This window comes from Octopus sinensis, linkage group LG9 (assembly GCF_006345805.1).
Source record: "Octopus sinensis linkage group LG9, ASM634580v1, whole genome shotgun sequence".
NCBI classification, from domain to species: Eukaryota; Metazoa; Mollusca; class Cephalopoda; order Octopoda; family Octopodidae; genus Octopus; species Octopus sinensis.
The window spans coordinates 43,288,818-43,310,158 of NC_043005.1; the positions used below are offsets into that span (position 1 = coordinate 43,288,818).

The 21,341-nt window shown below is 35.4% G+C and overlaps 1 protein-coding gene across 1 annotated transcript in view; it reads left to right on the plus strand.

The window, feature by feature from the left end:
* Positions 1-21,341, plus strand: part of LOC115215583 (zinc finger protein 836) — a 243,528-nt gene that overhangs the window by 153,059 nt on the left and 69,128 nt on the right. The window contains exon 2 of the mRNA XM_029784788.2: positions 598-767. The gene's annotated coding sequence lies outside the window, so the exon portion shown is untranslated. The remainder of the gene's footprint in view (positions 1-597; positions 768-21,341) is intronic.

A 21,341-nucleotide genomic window follows, 5' to 3' on the forward strand; every position in this document is an offset into this window, starting at 1 on the left:
AAGAAACTAGTGCAAGGTACATTGTACATCCTTCTTTAGATACAGCAGTATCACATGGATAAGTAAATATCATGGTGCTAATGGCAAAAACAGTAACAAAGGCTGAGCAAGTTCTTCACAATATAAAACAGCATTTTGATACATGCTAAAGACACACAGAGCTGACCATGTGAAGGCATATAGCTCACTGGTTAGAGCGTTGGGCTCACAATCATGCGGTAGTGAGTTCAATTCCCGGACTGAGCTGTGTGTTATGTTCTTGAACAAGACACTTTATTTAATGTTGCTCCAGTTCACTCAGCTGTAGAAATGAATTGCAGTGTCACTGGTGCCAAGCTGTATCAGCATTTGCTTTTCCCTTGGATAACACTGGTGTCATGGAGAGGGGTGGCTGGTATGCATGGGTGACTACTGGTCTTCCATAAAAAGAACCTTGCCCAGACTTGTGCCTTGGAGGGGAATTTTCTAGGTGCATTCATGACTGAAGGGGGTCTTTATTTTTACTTTTAAAGGCACTCTCTCTCTCTCACACACACACACACACATACACATGTCAGCTTTTGTAATTAATTTTATGTCTTTTTCTTTATTATACAGGTTCTAAAACTATTGTGAAAAGCGTACAACGTTGGCTAATGTACTATGCTGGCTGAGGGGCAGGTTACCAATGAAACAAATGCTCAACTTAACCTGGTCAAGCTGACAGACAACTTCATGGTATTGGCAAACACCAAACTGAACTATAATATCTGGGGCAATTGACAGAGGTATTTATCACTAGTCATTCAATTTCTTACCATCTAAAATGCTGCTCTTTAAGTAAAAGAATGTATATTTGTAATTTTTGTTTTTTGTTCTGAGATTTTAGCTGCTAAATCCTGTTACACTATTCAAAAATATGTCACCAGTATTATTATAAAATATTGTTTTTAAAAGCTTGTTCCAACTATAGAAATTGTTCATTTCATCTGATATTATGAAGTCCTCTGGATAGCCAAGAACTAATTAAAAAGAAAGGTGACCAGCTTGTAAACTTTCTGTATTATTATTGTTATTATTATCATCATCATCATCATAATAATAATAATAAAAGAAGACAGTGAGCTGACAGAATCATTAGCAAGCCAGGCAAAATGCTTAGCAGCATTTCGTCCGTCTCCACATTCTGAGTTCAAATTCCGCCAAGGTTGACTTTGCCTTTGATCCTTTCAAGATTGATAACATATGTACCAGTTGAGCATTAGGGTTGATGTAATTGACTTTCCCCTCTCCCAAAATTGCTGGTCTTGTGCCAAAATTTGAAATCATTACTATTGTTATTATTCTAAAATAAGTCAGGAAGCTGGTAGAATCGTAACTGTGCTGGAAAACGTGTTTAGTGGCTTTTCTTCTGACTTTACATTCTGAGTTCAAATTCCGCCGAGGTTGACTTTGCCTTTCATCCTTTCAGGGCCGATAAAATAAGTACCGGTTGAGCATTGAGGTCAGACTTGCACTTTCCCACACAATTGCTGGCCTTGGGCCAAAATTTGAAGCCATTACTATAATTATTATTATTATAATTATTATTATTATTATTAAATGGGAAAAAGTTTTGGTTGATAAAAGTTTATAATGATAGTATTTAAGTCTTTAAAGAAAATAATGTGTTCAAAAACATATGTTGGGTGATATGTTTGAGTTCTTCACGTCAGTCTTTCACAGACATTGCAACAAATTTCCATATTCTTCTAGCCTTTCTGTTAAGATCTGAATGGATCAACCTCAAGCTAAACTTCACATAGCATTGTTTATGGAGCCTCTGGACTAGACACTTTCTCATCAAAACAGAATCACTTCTCTGTGTTTATATTTACAAATTGATTTTTTTTTCCCCCTTTATCATTTCAAGATTTGAATAGAATATCTCTTGGGTGTTTATAAATTGGCAGAATCTATCCATTTTCAGATTGTTTTGTACATAATTTCCTGCTTCATGGATTGAGATAGCAAGTACTAGAGTTAAGTATCTTGCTCAAAGATAAAGTGCAGCATCTGTGATTAGATACCAACTTCCTGAGCCTAAATGCCAAAAACTTCATCTTTTCAGATATTTATCATAATGTAAATCTGGATAACATTTATCTAAGTGAAAAATCTTTATAACTACATTTGCCAAAACTTTTTGATTCATTTTCAGTGTATTCTTCTATATCTTATCTCAGATAAAACAATTGGCACTGAGGTGGGAAGATTTTTTTTTCCTTTAAATATTCCTGCTGCCAGCATTGGTTTAGAGATCCCAAATTTGTATTGTTCACTCAGGAATATAGATGATTTTTTTTTTATGTACATATCCAGCATTTCATTGTTGTATTAATAAAATTAAAACTTTAGCTACATTCTTTAAAAGTGCTTACCATGATCTAAGATACTGCTCTTTAAAGTAAAAGAATGTATATTTGTAATTTCGTTTCCTGTTCCAAGATTTTAGCAGCTAAATCTTGTTGCACCTTCAGAAGCTAGTTCTCATTCATCAAAAATATGTGAGCCATGTTACTCTGAAGTATTTGAAATGTTTATCTTCTATGACATGTCAACTAATGAGTAATATGAGTGTGAGTATGTGGGTATACGCATACATACATATGTACCTATGTATGGTATGTGCTCAGTCTATCTACATGGCATCTTGGTCAAGTGTCTTCTACTGAAGACTTGGGCCAACCAAGTGGCTTTGGTAGACAGAAACTTAAAGAAGTTCATCATTTGTGTGTGTATATACACATATATGTGTGTGTGTGTGTCTCCTTGTCTAGTCGTAAAATAATTGTCACTGCCATGCCAGTAGCATCATTCATTTCCAATATTCATCAAGAGAACATGTCTGGTCATTGGGAAATGTTACCTTCCTTGGAAACAAGTTAGGGCTGGCAACCTGAAGGGCTGGTCCTCACCTGTTGTAGAAAATTTGCCTCAGTAAACTCTATCCAACCCATGCAAGCATAGAAAAGTGAATGTTAAAGTGATAATAACAATACATGCGTGTATGTATAAATGATACAATGCCTCTACTAGGTCTGAAACCAAAACAACCATTTTAGATTTCAGTTTCCATTGTGTCAAAGAGAATTCTATCAAATACTTTTCACAGTATTGATATGAGAGAAAATACTTGCAAAAACAGTGTATCTAGTCTACACTATGTTCTCTGAGGTTCTCAACCAGGGTTCATATGACCCTTGGGGATTCATGTAAGATTTTGTTAAAATTTATGTGGAATAAAATTGGTTATAGTTCTACAATACACAAAATATTTTGACAATTTTTTGTTTTACACAATTCCTAATAACATTCAGTTATAAAAATATAATGGGATTTTATTTAAACATCAAACAGCTATGGGGGTCCAGTAGAGTGAAATAGGAATGAAAGAAGTTCTTGGGCAAAAGTTGGTTGAGTGCCACTGATCTACATCAAGGAAGCAGACACATAAATACTTCTATAATAAAAATACTTTTCAGAAGAAATCAGTGAAATGTCTGATGCAAGAAAACCACCCAGTTACTGTGTAGGGTTCCACACAGACCTACCACACACTAGACAGGGAGCAGACTGAAAGTTGAAACTTTTTAATCTGACAAAGACCCAGACCAGTTATGACTATCAGGCTCTTTGGTCAGCTAGAGTAAATGAGAGTCTGTAGAAAACTGAGCTACTAAAACTAATGTGTGTGTGTATGCACATACATATGTGTGTATGTTGATATAAATACAAGCATACCCACACAGTCATATTCATACATATATCTCCTCTCAGCTATGAAATCCTTGTCTTGCAAGCTACTTGGTGACACCCCCATGAATGCTGGTACCATATAAGAAACACCCAGTATACTCTGTAAAGTGGTTGGTATCAGGAATATCATCCAGCCATAGAAATCATGCTAAATCAGTTTAGTGGAGCCTGGTGTCGCCCTTCGGCTTACCAGCTCCTGCCAAACCGCTCAACCCATGTCAGTACGGAAAATGGATGTTTTGATGTTGATGATAATAATAACGGTGGTGGTGGTGGTGAGGATGATGACAACCACCACCATCATCATCATCATCATCATCTGATGCTGTATATATATATATATATATAAAATGCAATTAGTTCATTCTGTAAGCAGGTAGTGATAAGAAGGGCACCACTATAGAGACCATGCCGGAAATAAAATAATACAAATGGGACCTGGGCCCCAAACAATGTAGGAGTAAAGTAACTCTGGATGAGAGCTGGTTTAGACTGTGATAACCTGCCCAACCCATGATGGCAGCTAAATAGCTCAAATCCTATAAGAAGGACAATTACCCTATACCATTTGATATAGCGGAAATAAATGTGAAGTTTGGCCTTGAAATTAACGCAACATCAGTGCCTTTCAATAGAAATTTTTCTGCTAATTTATGGAGAACTTAATCCACTTTAGGTAATAATCATTATATATTTTTGTAATATAATACTAGACTAAGTTTGTGATCCTTATGGTTAATATAGGATTGACACTAAGCCAGTTAATCCAGAATTTCAACAGTTGAAGTTCAGAGAAGTTAGCTGGCGAAAAATGTTAGGTGCTTGAACAGCAAAGTAAGATGTTTCATCTTTGTTTTTTTTTTTTTTTATGTACTAAACTTATTTCATTACACAAGCACAACATTAGATAGAGTAGGGTTTTGTTTATTTCAGCCTAAATATATATTCTAAGTTGCTTCGGTTCTGTTGTAAATATTTCTGTTAACTAACAAAACTCATACAGCACTGTGGTACACTTAAGGAAATTGCTTCAGTTTTCAGAGAATGCTGCTTTAGTTTACCTCAGTAGTTCTGCATGATGGTAAATATAACAGAAATATGCTTATAAGTTTTCAAACTATCGAAACTGCTGACAAAAAAAAAAAAAAAAAAAAAAATTAAAAACATTGAAGCCATAGAAAGTTTAAGGTCACCATGACTATACAAACAAACTTGTAGAGTGTTATTAATCAGAATATTTTATTTCTATATTTTATGTAAAAATTCAAGGTTGCCATCAATGGCTGTTAATTTTCTTATCGGTGTGTTCATGTGACTTCTTACCTTTTCTTATTTTATTTTGTGTTAGATAATTCTTAATTCAAGTGACTATATAAGATAGCTTCATGTAAGGTTCTTTATAAAAATTCCTCCTTATCTGCTTGCAGTCTTTTTCCCCCCACTAACATTTGTTGGGAGTAGATATTCATGTATCTTTTTACATTTGTTGTATTTTATATAATTTTTTGTTTGCTTCTTTTATTTTAAAATTCTTTCTTGTCAAGCTGGGTGTGAGTTCTATGATAGCTCATTGTGTGAAATAAAGTCAGGTATACTTTATATCATCAGTAATCAGATTATTAGATAATTAGCAGAGCTCTTGGAAGCACTGCTCTACATATTGGACGCTAAGTTAAACTTATTGGATGTGTGTTTGCATACAGGTGCGCATGAGAGAGAGAGAGAAAGAAATAGATAGGAACGTGCAAACTATAGTGATTGCTTTATCCTATTTATGCCTAATCACATGTATCTGTATGTTCAATAATCTGTATACTAAGAAGTATCCCAAGGTTACTTATCTAGTTCATAGCTAACTGAACTTTAATTGATTATATACACACCTTAATGATATATCTGTGCAGTGCTGTTGAATGCTTGTCATTACAATGCTGTGTTTATGCATAGCCAGCTTATACCTATCTCTGCTCATATGTGAAGATAAAAGTTTTAACATTGAAACAGGGCTAGCTTGATAAAAATGTGCATTATCACTTGCTTTTCAGCCTATCGTTGCTTTTCATTACTGCTTGACCCCCTTGCAGTTGTTTTTATTTATTTTTCAGAAGGCTTATTGACTTTTGGGTTTTAAATCTAGTTTATCATTTTAGCTTGAAGAGACTGTAAATATTGGATCTTGATAAAAAATAAACTGAAAAATTAAGAATATTGTTTTTTCGTTAAACTTCAAACTAACATATTTTATCTATTTGGGACAACTCCCATATTTTATTACAGGACTACCTTTCCCTCTATAAACTTTGCAGGCTAGCAATGTTAATTTTTTTTTTCTTTTGCCATACTTGTTTCAGTCATTAGACTGTGGCCAAGCTGGGGCATCACCTGGAGGAATTTTTAGTCAAATGGATCAACCTCAGTTGTTGTATTTTTCTTCGTTCTTTTTTTTAGGCATGGTACTTATTCTAGTGATCTCTTTTGCTGAACCACTAAGTTATGAGGATGGAGGACAAACAAACAGAAAGATACACACATGCATATATATATATATATATATGATGGTGTTAGTTCTCATCCATCAAATCTACTCACAAGGCTTTTTGTGGGCTTGAGGCTATAGTGAAAGACACTTGCCCAAGGTGCCACCTAGTGGGACTGAACCTGGACCCATGTGGTTGGGAAGCAAACTTCTTACCACACAGCCACACAAGCACTGACATGTAACCTGTATTTAATGTTAAGTAATGGAAAAGTCAAAGAAGTTTTGCTTTCAGCTTCTTCATGCCATCTGCTTTGAAAACCAGATACGAATTCATGCCGTAAATATAAATTCAAAGAGGCGCCATTTTCAAATAGTTTGTTCTTTCCATTAGCATAAGATATAAATTTAATTGCTATTCAAGATGAAGGAATAAAATACAACTGATAAACTATATGGATGCTCAAGAAATACAGACCGATCCCAAGGGATATAAGAGAAGACATAAGCAGTCGTCATCATCATCATCATCATCATTTATCCAATTAGCATTCAGATTATTCTGTCAAATATAATGCTTATTTATTCACATTGTTTTGAATTATTCATGGATTATCTTGTAGCTTTGAGATTTTCATGGTGTGATTGCTTGTTTTTAGAAGGGCATTGTCGGGTAGGTGTGAGAGGTTGTATCAGCTAGCTTGAATATAAAGCATAGAATATTTTGGCTGGATATGGTCGGTTTGAATGCTAAAGGTTTAATGTCCATTGCTGGCATGAGTTGGATGTTTTGACTGGACCCAACTAATTTGAAGACTATGTAGCTCTACAGTGTCTGCTTTGGCAAGGTTTCTACAGCTGGATGCCCTTCCTAATGCTAACTACTTTACTGAGTGTACTGGGTGCTTTTTATGTGGCACCAGCATTAGTGAGGTCCCCAAGTAACTCAAAAGGCAAGACCCTTTGACTGAGTGGGGAGGGGATGCAGTCAAAGTGAATAAAGACTTTGTGCAACATATACAAAAGTAACTCACAATCAGACCACCTGTAAAAGAAATTCTGTTTCCATGTGTGAGAAAGTTCCATAGAAGTAATTGTTAAACTTATGCTAAATATCATGCATATATTTGTCAGAGCCAATTGTATACCAATGTAGTTGATATTTATGTTCTTATATGGACTTTTTTTTTGTTAGCAAGAGGGAAGGCTGTATTCATGACCATTCACCAAGGCCTCTGAAATTGGTGAAAGGGAGAGAGATAAGTATTCTCAAAGCATACCCTGGTTAAATCAAAGTGGACTCTACTAAAGACATCTGAGGTGTCAGCTGCTTGTTAAACTGGGTGACAAATATATCTCCCATCCAAGTGAACCAAATCCTAGACAATTCGATATCTGTGGTTACTGAATCAATATTTGAAACTGATGCTAACACTGTATAAAAAAATTAGCAATCTGACAAAATTATATAAAATGGTTATGCTCTTATATTAAGGAACACTGCAAATATATGGAAGCCAGGCTTATGTTTGAGTCTAAAAGTACTGTTTTTAGACTCAAATATATTTGCCTGCTCACATATAAAAATACATAAGCTTTTATGATTCGATGAAAAAACATTTCAGTATAGATGCAGGAGAGGCTGTGTGATAAGAAGTTTGCTACCTAACCACATGGTTCTGGGTTAAATCCCTCTGCTTGACACCTTGAGCAAGTGTCTTCTACAATAACCTCAGGCTAACAGTAGCCTTGTGAGTGGATCTGTTAGATGGGTACTGAAAGAAGCCCATCATGTATGCATATATATATATATATAATATATATATATATATATATATATATATAGAGAGAGAGAGAGAGAGAGAGAGAGAGGCAATTACATAGATAAACAAATAAGATACATTGAATATATTAAATATATTATGTTGGGTATGAAATACAAAATATGTATATATGTATACATGCAAGTTGAGAGAATGCAAAAGTCGAGACTTTCAGATGATGAAGTTTTATGTCTAAATATATAAATATTTATATTAATATGTCCAACTTATACAGAGTACAAATGACAGATGTATCTAATTTGTTTATCTACATAATTGCCTCTGTATCTACCCAACTTGTTCCCTCTTACAGTCATTCTTTACTTTGCGTAATCCATCCCCTGTAAAGACATCAGAGTCTAAGACTGAATCTTCTGAGCACTACTTAGTAGTGTCTTCAATACTGAGAATCTCTGAATCTTATCTGTGGATTTTATGTGTGTGTGTGTGTGTGTGTGTGTGTGTTTATGTTTGTCCCCACACTGGTCGAAAACCAGTGTTGGTGTGTTTATCTTTCCATTGACTTAGTGGTTTGGCAAAAGAGACCAATGGAATAAATATTAGGGTCTGTTCATTGACTAAAATTATTTAAGGCAGTTTCCCACAGCACAGCCACAGTCTAACAAATGAAACAAGTAAAAGACAAAAGAATAAAATATAACAATTATAACCATTTCGAAATGAAATTATTAAAATTTTTTTAAAAATTTGATTAATTGCTGTTTTTAGCATCTGTTAACGAGTACTTCAGTCAGTCATAATTCAACTGTTTTGAATCATAATTCTAGCTTAATAAATATATTCAATCTAACTTGAGCATATTGTAACATATTTATTTGATGATAATTTAAATATGATTTACCACTATGAATGACATGAAATTAGCATATCATTACAATACAAGGGGCTGCTGAAAAGTACCTGACTTAAGTGTTATTCATGAAAGGCCTAGTTGAAAACCCAACCCAGTTTCTCTTTTTTCTGTTTTTCTTTTCTTTTTTTTTCTTTTTTTCGAAGGGCTTATAAAAACTGAATGACTATTGCAATATGTGTGAATCTGAGAGGGGAATATGTTAAATAAAATCACAATTAACTTATCCTCCTGTATTTTCTTTTACCCAAACCCAGGAACTTTTCAGCACCCCTCATATATTTATATATATATATATATATGTGTGTGTGTGTGTGTGTTGAAAGACCAAATTATCACGTTTCTAACAATATGTTACATTTTCACTTTATCAAATTGTAATTACTTCATACCATTTGTTCACAGTTTCATATAACTTAACCCCTTTGATACCAACCTGCCTGAGACCGCCTCAGGTCTCATGACATAAACTTACCATTTTAAAGTGATCTACATTATAATTTTCCATCCAAATTTTATGCTAATTTGTTCTAGACTACAGCTTAATAATGAGAAAGTTATTTTACTGAATTCTTAATTTAATTATTTAAAAAATCAATTGAAACAAAGGCTGCATATGTTGATAGAAATATGGTAACAAAAGGTTTTAACCCAGTAAGGAATCTTCTATGTTGTCACTTGACCAAACTAATTCAATCCTGTGTGTGTGTTTTAGCCGTTTTTGTTTATGTCTCAAATCTCAAGGCTTATAAACTCTATTACCCACACTCTGCTCTATTTTATTGCTTCGGTAATTTTCTAAGCCTCTTCAGTGACAATGTTTTTAGTCCTTAATCAAATCTACTCACTGTTTAAAGTTTGAATAATTTTTTTTTTCTTCCCTCTTTTTGTTTTATTGTAGTTTAATTACACTGTTATTCATACAAGTAATGACTACTACATACAATTTGAACCATGAGGGAGCATCTACATTGTCACTTGACCTAGCTAGCTCAATATAACTGCCAAATCATCATGAAGTGACACCCATTTTATCGGTAAAATGGAGAGCAAAAGTTATAAGCACCACAATAAAAATAACATAAGTTAAACCAACACCTGACATGGATAGATTTAACATTGGAATATCCATGTGTTAGACTTGTGTATTACTCCCAACTATTTAATTGGTCTCTTTCATAGCAGACATTGGCTCTTAACTGCTACTATTACTACATATAGCTTATCTAAATCACAGTCCCTTTACTTTAAGTATAAACTGAAGTGATGATCATAAAATGCGGTGGGGAAGTTCTGTCATTTTTGTTAAACATATATTTGTAGGCACAAGAGTGGCTGTATGGCAAGAAGCTTACTTCCTAACTACATTGTTCCAGGTTCAGTCCCACTGAGCAGGACCTTGGGCAAGTGTCTTCTTCTATAGCCTCAGACTGACCAAAGCCTTGTGAGTGGATTTGGTAGACGGAATCAGAAAGAAACCCATCACGTGTGTGTGTGTGTGTGTGTTTGTTTTTGTATCTATGTTTGTCTCCTCGCCATCACTTAACAATTGATGGTATATTTACGTCTCCATAACTTAGCAGTTCACCAAAAGATACCAATAGAATAAGTACTCGGTTTTGAAAGAAGAAAAATGTCCTGGGGTTGATTTGTTCAGCTAAAAAGCACCCTCAAGATGATACACCAGCAGAGTCACTGTGAAATGACTGAAACAAATAAAAGAGAAAAGAGATTTTTATATATATATATATATATATAAATGGGTGGTGCCCCAGCATGAATGCTGCTCTTGAGCTGAAACTAGTAAAAGAAAACAAAAAATAACGAAACTTTTTCTATTGCCTGGGAAAATGCTCAGCCTGAATTTGAGAGGTACAGAGTCTGATTCTTTGTAGTAGCTTGTTGGCCACTTCTTTCTTATAGCGATGCCCCAGCATAGCCGTGCTTTTGTGCTAAAACTTCTAAAAGTAAATACAGAACTCGGAACCATGTGGTTGGGAAGCAAACTTCTTACCACTCAGTTAGCCAAACACTCACACATTCTTACACTAATGTTAGTCTAATCTTTCCTGGTTTCCATCAGTTACAACCACATACATTCCAGTTGATTTGATCAGTGGAACAGCCTGCTGGTGAAATTTTTGTGCAAGTGATTGACCACTCAACAGACACATACCCTTAACATAGTTCTCTGGGAAATTCAGCATGATACCAGGTGTGATAAGGCTGGCCTTTTGAAATACAGGTACTATTCACTTTTGCTAGTTGAGTGGACTCTAGCAATGTTAAATAAAGTTTCTTGGTTAAGGATACAATGCGCTACCAGGAATTGAACTCATGACCTTACAATTGTTAAATATGCACTAGCTGCTAAGCCATGTACCTCCACCGTCTGAACTTTAGTGTTGCTATGTCAAGTGTATACATGTTTCTTCCACATTCATGTATACGTGAAAACACTTGCACTTGTGTTTGTAGTGCTTTCATTAACCAAATTTGATAAAATTTAAAAGATTATTTCCTGGAAAGGATGAAATAATTAAATAATGTCAAAACGAACATTGTAAATTTTATTTTCCAGTTGTAACCATTTATTTCTCTGCCTCATTAACTAATTTCATAAATAATTATTATTTGTAATTTTATATATCTCAATCGAATACTTGATTGACAATTTAGAAATTATTAACTGCTATTGTAGAAACATTAAATAATTCAGTCTTATTTATCTATATATGTCTGAATAGGGAAAGAATTGAAAGCAAAAACACTTGTGGTTACATATAATAAAATATGCACAAAATAGCCTGATTAGAATCTGTTTCTGAAAGTAATTATATGTGACAGAAATAATTTGATGGCGTCAGCATACAAAATTATAAAAGGGTTAAATGGAATTTCTATGACATGTTGAAAATATGCTTGGAATCATTTGATCTTTTGTTTCTCTTTTACTTGCTTATGAAATATTCCTTCATTAAAAGAGCTTTGGCTCCCTAATGACCATTTCTTTCATGCTGGCATTGCTTTAATGCTATGTCTCTGCTATGTACTCACATTTCTCTTAAGATCAGGTGTAGTACCATTCTTTCTAAGTCATCTTTTATTTTATAATATTTTACTTGTTTCAGTCATTAGAGTGCAGCCATGCTGGAGCAATGCCTTGAAGAGTTTTAGTCGAACAAATTGACCCCAGTATCTATTTTCATTTTTCAGCCAGGTACTTATTTTGTAGGTCATTTTTGCCTAACTGCTATGTTTCAGTGACATAAACACAGCAACCCCAGTCATTAAGTGGTGGTAGGAGACAAACACTCACACACACACACACTCTCTCTTTCTCTCCCTCCCTATCCCTCTCTCACACAAACACACGTATATATATATATGCTGGTGGCACGTAAAAAGCACCATCCGATCGTGGCCGTTGCCAGCCTCGCCTGGCCCCCGTGCCGGTGGCACGTAAAATAGCACCATCTGACTGTGGCCGTTTGCCAGCCTCGCCTGGCACATAAAAAGCACCCACTACACTCAGGGAGTGGTTGGCGTTAGGAAGGGCATTCAGCCGTAGAATCATTGCCAGATCAGACTGGGCCTGGTGCAGCCTTCTGGCTTCCCAGACCCCAGTTGAACCAGCCAACCCATGCTAGCATGGAAAGCGGACGCTAAAAGATGATGATGTTATATATATATATATATATATATATATATATATACACAATGGGCTTCTTTCAATTTCCCTCTACCGAATCCACTTCTAAGGGTTTGGTCAACCCTAGACTATAGTAGAAGACACTTTCCCAAGGTACCATGCAGTGGGACTGAAACCAGATCCATGTGGTTGGGAAGCAAACATCTTACCACACAGTCACACCTTTACTGTTTTTCTCCTTTTATTTCAATGACCAGTCATGGCTAGCCTTTATAGAAGTGCACAGGACACTTTACTGTATAATATTTTATACTTTACTAGTTTTGGTACTAAGTTCTGCTGTAGGTGAGTTACTGTGTCTTAGCTGCAACATTGGTGAATGAACTGAACACTAATGTACAGTTAGATTTGATTAGAGACAGTCTGAGATACAAAATTACTTCTGGGTGGAAGGACAGTCTTAGAGATGTCTTCATATCACTAGAGATATCTAGAGAGCTTTTCTTTTATAGGAAAGAAATCTTCACTTATCACATTAGCTCAATTAATATTTAACTGAAAGACATTTGAAATATTTATCAGAAGTATATTTAAGCGAAAAATTTTTCAACAGTTAATATCTACAAAGAAGCGGCATTTGTGATATACAAATTTCTATCCAATTTTAAAAGCATTTTTATGTAATATATGAAAATAAATTTATTTCTTATATAACTTAGAATATTCATTAAATTAACAGAGACACTTATTTGATGTTCATTTGGTTCTGAAGGTAAACTTATAAGGAAAGTCAAAGCAAAATTTGTTGAATAAAATTTCTTTTTTTATAAATCTGTTTCACAGGCTGAATATAAATTGTGTTTTGATATTTTTTATTGGGATCTGGAGAAAATTTCATGTTTTATTCTAACACTATTTTTTTCATACTCTTTTGCATTGTTCTTTTATTTTTTAATGTGTTTCAGTGATTCTATTCTGCCATGCTGGAGCACTGATTTGAAGGGTTTATAGTCAAAATAAATCAATTGCAGTACTTATTAAGCCTAATTCTATCTTTCGCCAAGCCACAAAGTTATGAGGATGTAAATAAACCCATATTAGTTGTCAATCGCTGGGCTGAGGTTGGCGGGGTCAAACAAACACAGACAGACACACACACATACACACAACAGATTCCTACTTACAAGGTATTGGTCAGCCCAGGACTTAAGCAGCAAATATTTTGCCTAAGGTGCCATGCAGTGTGACTGAACCCATAACCACAAAGTTACAAAGTAAGCAACTTAACCACACAGCCCCATACAGCCCTTCCTGTTTACAATCAGCTTTGAAACATTTTGCTATATTTTCCATTGAAGTTTTTTTCTTTTTTTTTTTTTTTATGAAATTTGTTTCCCTATCAAACTTCCTTTGTACATTCAGTCAGGTGTTTTGTTTTCAGCGCAAACAAATTATACTCTTTTGTCTTCAGTAATTGAAAACATTCTGGCGGAGTTTATTTATTGTCATTTTGCAAGTTTTACACTATCTCTTTTTTATTTTTTTTTTTATTTTTTTTTTAGTGAGAATTACAGCACTAAGTTCATTATACAATGAATTTTATATCCTCAGCGCCAGTTTGTTTTATCATTTTATGAACTCGTTATGGTATAAAGAAATTAATTCGTTTTAAGAATATTTTTAGTTTTCAACAAAGTACAATACTTGTACATTATTTGCTAATTGTCTTGCTTTTCTAAAACATTTCCTTCAATTCCTCCTTGTTTCATGAGGAATGCATTTTAGTTAAAATTTGCTGAAATGATTTTAAAACCTAATTTATGATGAATTTTGTGTTATTTCAATAGCAGCCAGATATAATTTTTTTTTTTGGACCTTTTGAATGTACATTATTTTGTAAAAATAATAGTTTTTTTTTAAATTTTGTGTCATCATCGTCATCATTATCATTTAACATCCATTTTCCATACTGGCATGGATTGGATGGTTTGCCAGGAGCTGGCATGCTAGAGAGCCACACTAGGATCCAATCATCTGTTTTGGCATGTTTTCTACTGCCAGATGCCCTTCTTAACATAACCACTCCACAGAGTGTACTGGTGCTTTTTACATGGCAACTAGCATGGGTACATTATTATGTGACACCAGCACGGTAAATGTATACATGGCATCAGCACAGGTGTTATATATGTGGCACCAATATGGGTCCTTTTTATGTCATATCAGCACATGTGGGGTCACCAAGAAGCTTCAAGACAAGAGCATCTCAACTCAGAGAGGGAGAGGAACAGAGAGAAGTGTCTGTGTGCCAGGTGAGAGGTTGGATTAATGGCAGAGGGACAAGGATAGCTGTCTTACTACAGAAGGGGTACTTGGCTATTCCAGTAGTTTAAGAAGGTAGAGAGAGTTAGAGGAAATGATAGAGACAGAGTGAGAGAGAGAGAGGGCTCACTCACAAAGAACAGTGGTGGGGGGAGTATAAGTAGTACAGAGGGAATAAAGATGTTGTATAAGAGGCAAAGGGGTGGGGAAAATTTAAAGATAGCAAGTAATGATCATCACAACAATTTGTTTTTTTGTTTTTTTAGCCCTAGGACTCATAAGGCCAATTACTTGATTTCAATAGCATAAAAGCACTTAACACAGCAACATTGCTCCTGGACAGGATGCCAGTTCACTGTTGGCTTCAAAGCCAGCAGATTTGAAGAATGGAGGGGGAAAATCAATTACATTGACCCTAAAAGGGATGAAAGGCAATGTTGACCCAGAGAATAAAGAGCCAGAAAAAATGCTGCTAAATATTACACCTGGTGTGTTAATGATTCTACCAGCTCACCATATTTCATTATAATTATACCATGATGAGACACCATCTGTTGGCCCAAAGTTGAAAATTTTGCTTTTCTTTATTTAACCTGTCATACCTGATGAGTTAATAAAGTGTTTTATGCCAGGTTAAATATAAGAATTAATAGAAGTGGTCATTATCGAGCTGGCAAGATTTTTTAGCACGCCAGGCAAAATGCTTAGTGGTATTTCATCCATCACCACGTTCTGAGTTCAAATTCTGCTGAGGTCAGCTTTGCCTTTCATCCTTTTGGGGTCAATAAATTAAGTACCTATTTCTTTATTACCCACAAGGGGCTAAACACAGAGGAGACAAACAAGGACAGACATAGGTATTAAGTCGATTACATTGACCCCAGTGCGTAACTGGTACTTAATTTATCGACCCCGAAAGAATGAAAGGCAAAGTCGACCTCGGCGGAATTTGAATTCACAACGTAACGCAGACGAAATACCGCTAAGCATTTCGCCCGGCGTACTAACGTTTCTGCCAGTTGAGCACTGGGGTCGATGTGATCGACCGTCCCCCTCCCCTCAAAATCAGGTCGTGTGCCTATAATAGAAAGGATTATTTCCATATTGCTGTCATCAATGAAAGGGGATTTTTATGTTCATGTATTTGTTCTGCAAGATTCCTGATGTGAAATCGTGTGTTTGAAACAGATATTGTTATATTTAGGGTTGATCATATTTTTTTACAAATTAACCACATGCACACTATATACGTGTTCTTCATTTTCTTGCTTTAGTGCCTTTCGTCACACATCATATGACCTCTTCAGTGACTCTGTTTAGAGAATGGACTTAACAGATCAGGAAGAGAGATGTAGGATGGAGAGTCACTGACAAGGTTCCAGGATGTGTGAGACGAAAGACTTGAGTAAAAGGACACTAAAATAAAAATAATAATAAAGTTGAAGTGAAGACCAAGTATATAGTGACTGTGGTTAATTGGCAAAAATATGACCACCCCCAAAAAGTTTAAATCCTACAAAGATCATTATTCCTTTCTGCAGTTCATGAATAATATACCAGTCGTGTACTAAGGTTGATATTAATTGATTAATATCATCATCATCATTACCATCATCAACATTTTAATGTCATCTTTTTCTAATGCTGGCATGTGTTAAATGAAAATTGTTGAGAAAAATTTTCTGTGGCTGGATACCCTTCCTGTTGCTAACCCTCACCCATTTCCAAGCAAGGTAATATTTCTACCGTAACTAGATATGTTTATGCGGAATGTTGCAGATGAATGACACTACTTGTATGACAATACATGCCAGTGACGTATGACGACATTTGTTAACAATAAGCATGCTTCGTCACAGGGGAAACACGAACTCACTAACTAACACACTCATGCACAGTACCACTCCTCCAAACCAACCAACATTCACAAACTCTACCCACACCCACGCCTTCAAATGCTCCGAATTCATTTGTAATCATGCATTAAACTAAAACCCTCCTTGTCAAACTTTGCCTCTCCCATGTTATTCATTTTATGTTTCTCTTTAATCTATCTATATATATATGTATATATCTGTGTGTGTGTGTGTGGAGACACGTGGCTAAGTGATCAGGGTGTTGCGCACATAATCTTAAGGTTGTAGTTCCAGTTACTGGGACCAAATAATACATGTTCTAGAGCAAATCTCTTAATTTCATATTGCTCCAGTTCACTCTGCTGGCAAAAATGAGTATTTTGCGACAGACCTGTTCAGTGGGGGGTAATAAACGGCACAAAATCTTGGGTTATGCTCTTATGAACCTATGGATCAAGGAGTTTTGATCCCTTTACATATATATATATTTGTAAGTGTACATGTGTGTCTTATGTCTGTGTTTCTCTCTCATCACTGCTTGACAACTGGTGTTGGTTTATTTACATCCCCATAACTTACTGGTTTGACAAGAAGAGACAAATAGAATAAATACCAAGCTTATCAAAATAAAAAAAAAATAGCACTGGGGTCGATTCATTCAACAAAAAATTCTTCAAGGCAGTGTCTCATATTTTTTTTGCCCACTCAATTATATCTATCAATCTATCTTGTGAGTGTATATATATATATATATATATATATATATGTGTGTGTGTGTGTGTATATGTATATATATATATATATATGTATATATATAATACACAAACACACATATACATGTATGTATATGTGCACATGTATATCTATTATATAAAAGTCAATGTCTTTATATGTGTTTGTGTATATAATTTTTTTGACTCGAAAACTACTGCACCGATCCTAATGAAATTTGGAACACAAAATCCAAGCCTAGGGAGAAGGGTAATGCCATATGTTGTATACAATTTCATAGACCAAAATTGCTTAATGGATCCTTATGATATTTAGAACTTAGATTCAATGCATAAGGGTGGGTATAATGCAGTAAGTTTGGTTTCAGTTTGAGGTGGCTTAAAGGGAAAAGACACCCCCCTCCTTTGAAAATTCATAAACTTCCCATGTTGATGAATTTTCAACCATAGGTAATTGACACGCATTAAGAAGTATTCCCAAAGTTTCTGCTTCTCATGAGGGTTCTAACACCCTCTAATGGGGGCCTTAAGTCCCAAATTTTAGTCATATTTTTTTATCTAAAAGTAGGTCAAAAGTACTGAATAGAGCAGTAGGGTGGGACTGAAACCGAAATTACATGACTGTAAGGCAAACCTAACCATACAGCCACTTCTTGCACCTATGCCATTGTGTGTATGAGTCATTTCTGCTAATGTGAAACTATAACAATTTTATTGAGTTCTCTTTAGCCTGTTCTTTCCTACCAAAACTCTCTGTATATATTTGTACACATGGCTGTGGGGTAAGAAGCTTGCTCCCCAACCACATGGTTCTGGGTTCAGTCTCACTGCATGACATCTTGGGTAGGTGTCTTCTGCTATAGCCTTGGGCCAACCAAAGCCTTATGAATGGATTTGGTAGACTGAAACTGAAAGAAACCTATCGTGTGTGTGTTTTGTATCTGTGTTTCTCCCCACTACCAACATTTGACAACTGGTGTTGGTGTGTTTACATCCTTGTAACTTAGCAGTTCAGTCAAAAAGACCAATGGAATGAGTACCTGGCTCGGAAAAAAATATATATTCTGGGGTTGATTTATTCAACTAAAAATACTTCTAGGCTGTATTCCAGCATGGCTGTGTATAAATATATAATGACCGAAACAAGTAAAAGATAAAAAAATATACATATTCAGTAAATGGCTGTCTTGCAGCCATGCTTATATTTCTTGTATGAATTGCATAAAGGAAAATACAGTCTATTGTCCCTAGCTTTGATAGTTAAAATTTATGATTACTATGTATGATGGTTTAGTGATCTTCCATATAATGTACCAAATGTGTAACAAAACATGACCTATTGTTGTTCAACTGATTGCTCTATGTTTCTTTAGACAAAAAAAAATTAAAAAATAATAAAAAGATGGAGTTGTGATATTTGTCAACTTAAATAGTTCCCTGGCCTTTTTTTTTTTTTGCTTTTTATTTATATGTTGTCCAGTTAAATACAACTGTAGTTTTGTTTGTTACCTGTTTGTAGATATGAATTGAGCAAAACAAATATTCTTATCTAAGAAATCTGCAACTCATATAAATCATACAAATATAGCGGCAATCTTTTATATTGATTTCTATAAGAAACTGAAAAATTTGTTGTTAGAATACACATACACACCTCTTTTCTGTTCCCTGGCTATATATGTATATATGTGTATATATCATCATCATCATCATCGTTTAACGTCCGTTCTCCATGCTAGCATGGGTTGGACAGTTCAACTGGGGATCTGGGAAGCCAGAAGGCTGCACCAGGCTCCGGTCTTATCTGGCAATGTTTCTACAGCTGGATGCCCTTCCTAATGCCAACCACTCCGTGAGTGTAGTGGGTGCTTTTTACGTGCCACCTGCACTGGTGCCAGGCGAGGCTGGCATCGGCCACGGTCGGATTGGTGCATTTTACGTGCCACCGGCACAGAAGCCAGTTGAGGCGGCACTGGCTTCGGCCACAATTCGGATGGTGCTTTTTACGTGCCACCGACACGGAAGCCAGTCGAGGCGGCGCTGGCATCGGCCACGATTCGGATAGTGCTTTTTACGTATCTCCAGTCCAGGGGTCCTGGCATCCGCTGGGTGCCAGTCATAGGATTGGTTCAATTTCGATTCCGATTTCGATTTCACTTGCCCCAACAGGTCTTCGCAAGCAAAGGTGGGGTTGGCATAGGTGCCTGTCGTAGGATGAGGTTCGATATCGACTTTGCTTGCCTCAACAGGTCTTTGTGTGTCCAAGGGAGGAAAGGCATGCATAAGTGGGCTGGACTCACTTGTCCTGCCTGGTCTTCTCACGCACAGCATATTTCCAAAGGTCTCGGTCGCTGGTCATTTCCTCAGTGAGACCTAAAGTTCGAAGGTCGTGCTTCACCACCTCGTCCCAGGTTTTCCTGGGTCTACCTCTTCCACAGGTTCCCTCAACTGCTAGGGATTGGCACTTTTTCACACACCTATCTTCATCCATTCTCGCCACATGACCATACCAGCGCAATCGTCTCTCTTGCACACCACAACTGATGCTTCTTAGGTCCAACATTTCTCTCAGGGTATATAACTAAATATATATATGCACATACATATATAACATATATACATACACACACATATATATATATCCATGCCATTATCATCATCATCATCATCATTTAGCATCCATTTTCCACACTGGTTTGGGCTGGATGGTTTGACAAAGAGCTGGCAAGCTGGAGACCTACATCAGGCTGCATTTGTTTGTTTTGGCATGGTCTCTATAGCTGGATTCCCTTACTAATGCCAACCAATTTACAGAGTGTACTGGGTGCTTTTTACGTGGCAGAAGTATAGGTTTTTTTTTTCGTGACACCCACACATACATTCATTCAAAAGCTGAGAGTTTTGTGTTGATTCTTATCAAACTGGTATCAAATCAAGGGGACTTACAGTTATACACCGGTGATAATGGTATTTCTGTGGATTGTTCTAGAACAGATTATAAAAGCAATTACAATGTCACATGGGTAATGCACATTTTTCAAATGGTTTGCCCACTATGCTGTTCAATAAATAAATAAACTAATAAGGAAAATTTAAAGATATGTATGCATATATATATATGAGAACACTGGTGAATATAAAAATGGTATGCAGCTGAATACACACATATGCATACAAATATATATATTCACACACACACACATAGACATAAATATATAACATATAGAAGGAAGTGTATACATCCATAGGTGCATAACTGTGCATAAATATATACATAAACATACACTCACACACATACGCATATATATATATATATATATATATATATATATAATGTACTGTTCCATGATGGAAAAAATCAACAAAAAAAAAAGAATTCCATCTGGTGAGTGATAAATATTATCTAATAGACCCAATACATGTTTTTATATGCTACTAATAGTTTCATATGCTTAGAAATACCTCAAACATATTCATACACCTATAATATAATATGTGACAATTATTCGGTTGCCATAATAAAACTCCAAGTTTCGAATGTCGGGACAGAAAATCTGCTCTGGCATCTCATCAGTTATTAAGACAATCAAAAATTTGTCGCATATTATATTATAGATAAATTTCTTTATTTACATAATATCAAGGTCTCATTCATTCCTTTGTTGTCATTTCATTACTATTAATATGCATATTATTTCACATGAAACTCTCTGCCCTTAAATCACTCTGTAACTTCCACCAATTATTAATAAAGAAATGTGTATTTACTCATGTTTTGAGTTCTGTTTTCCTGTTTGTACAAACCATATGCATATACATTCATGTATAAATAT